This window comes from Cupressus sempervirens, chromosome 9, assembly GCF_028749045.1.
Source record: "Cupressus sempervirens isolate cs-2001-9-10 chromosome 9, ASM2874904v1, whole genome shotgun sequence".
Taxonomy (NCBI): domain Eukaryota; kingdom Viridiplantae; phylum Streptophyta; class Pinopsida; order Cupressales; family Cupressaceae; genus Cupressus; species Cupressus sempervirens.
In genome coordinates this window covers 58,053,680-58,055,958 of record NC_143126.1, presented here as the reverse complement: position 1 = coordinate 58,055,958, position 2,279 = coordinate 58,053,680, and the positions used below count along the sequence as shown (strand labels likewise).

Genomic DNA, 2,279 nt, shown 5'->3' with positions numbered 1-2,279 from the left:
CTTTCAACTCTATTAAAATATTCAATATCAATTACAGAGCCTTGAATGCAAAACTGGAGGAAATTGAGAGAATGTTTAAAGGGGGAGACAAGGAATGGTAATGTTGTTAATAATATGGAGGAAAAGGTACCAAGGCTAGTAGATAGAATTGAGAATTTGGAAAGAAACACTTCCACTTTGATTAATAATTATCAGAAATTGTTGGAAGCCTTGGTGAAAAGTATGAACGAAAAGGTTGGAAGTGTGGATATGCAGGCAAACAACATTATTGTTTTGGACTTGGACGGGGCTAAGGGTATGGAAGATACACCAGGAAAGAAGATAACAAGATCTACTACTAGGAAGCTGAAGGTCAGAACTGATGAAGAGATTAAAGAGGATGTCAAAAGGGCTATTGAGAATATTAAAGAAAAGGAGGAGGAGATGGCATTGGAGCCAGTATAGTGTTGGTTTGGTTTGTTTGTCCTTTGGTTTTTAGGATTTTTTTTTATGTTTAGACACTTTCTCTTTTGGTTTTTGCTGCTGATTTCTACTTGTGCTGGTTGTTGTACCAGCACTGCTTTTTCTATTTAACTTCAACTCTTATTTTGTAAAGTCATTTAGGGTATTTAGGGTTTTGGGCCCATTTAATAAACATATTTTAACCATTAATGGAAAACATTTTGCCACATTTATACTCAATTATATCGTATTTATCTTATAAAAAGTAACATATTTATCTTATAAAATATAACAGCGGTTGATAAAGCAAATATGTCAATAAAGTACTGGCTGCGGCAAGAGTCGCGATCTTCATAGCTGCTCCCCGTTGAAAGATTGTAAAAGGGGTCTACGTATATGATTTAATAGAGTCCTTTGAACTTATCAATTGATCCCAACGGCAAAAGAAGTTTTACTTTGTTACCTTTGATAAATGTTGTTTAGCACAAAGGAATTGAAATTATATGGTGGTTTCAGTTTTCTGTTAAATGGCGACTAGGTATATTTATTTAATGTTTGAATGATCCAATTATGTTCAAACGAAATATTAATCAATGTACAAAATTAAGCTTTTAAAATAGTTCTGTTTATGAAAATCATGATGAATTAAAAAAATATATTAAATCAAACTAAAACCAAGTTCTCAAAAATCCCTTTCTGAAACTGCGGACCTAACAAAACGTATTGCTGATTCAAGCCAAAAAATACAAAATGAACAAAAGATCGTGCTTTACAAAGATAAGATACAAATATATGAGAACTAACATATACTGCAAAACTTCTCTGATTCTCCCATTCTTTGTATGAATCGAAGAGTCTGCAATTTTTTCTGTCTCTGAGATTCCTACTATGTTTCCAATGACATGGAAGTGGGCTTGGCAATGAAACTGGGTGTCTCCTCACCAGCAATAATCACAACCACTTTCTCACCATTATCACTCTCTGATAAATATGGCAAATCCTTCAACTCATCACTTTTCTGATCAAAATCGGAATCATTTCTTATATTACTAGTATCATGGGAATTAGTGGTATTTGGTTTCCTAAAGTAGGAGCAAAAGAGAATTATAAAAGCAAAGGCTATAAGGGCAACCATGGCGGCTATTCCTCCAAACAGATATGGAACAGGTGAATGCCATGTTGCAGAAGAACTTGGACTATGAGAGGCTCTAATATTCCTCATATTCTGATTTATCTACCTCACGCCAGAGATAATTTCTTCAACTTAGTTTGGATTGCGAAAACTGATGATATGTTACAAATATATATAGTGTGAGACATTTAATATTGAAACATTTAACATGGAAAATGTTTGTTTTTAATAGTATTTCTTATTAACTTTAATGTGCATATTAAATGTCCTAATCTGATTGGTAATATTGACAGTGACACTTCCTCACTATCAGTAGGATGGATAAGAGTCTGATCTTACCTAAGGAGTTCTGGCCAATCAAACTAAACTTTAGTCCATACATAAGCGTTAATAAATCTTTAATTAATCAAATTATTTCTTTAGTTGTCATAAAAATATACAATATGTGTTGGATAGAACACACAATATTCTTTGGGCCATTTGGATTTCATACACATCGTTATTCTGATGCATATAATTTTATAGTCATCATTGATGTAAACCACTTGACCAACCCTATTGTGATATGTGCCCACTGGAATAATTGTTGTTAAGGCGGCTGCTTTATATTTTTTATCAACTCAAATTCGAATGGAATATTGCAAATTTTCTTAATCCACTTACATAGAGCCTTTATTCCTTGAGTCTAGTCTATTTCAGTCCATGT

General features: G+C 33.0%; 1 pseudogene; it reads right to left on the bottom strand.

Moving 5' to 3' along the window:
• Nucleotides 1–1,327: 1,327 nt before the first annotated feature.
• On the bottom strand, nucleotides 1,328–1,663 carry LOC149537623 (protein GLUTAMINE DUMPER 4 pseudogene; annotated as a pseudogene).
• Nucleotides 1,664–2,279: the final 616 nt, after the last annotated feature.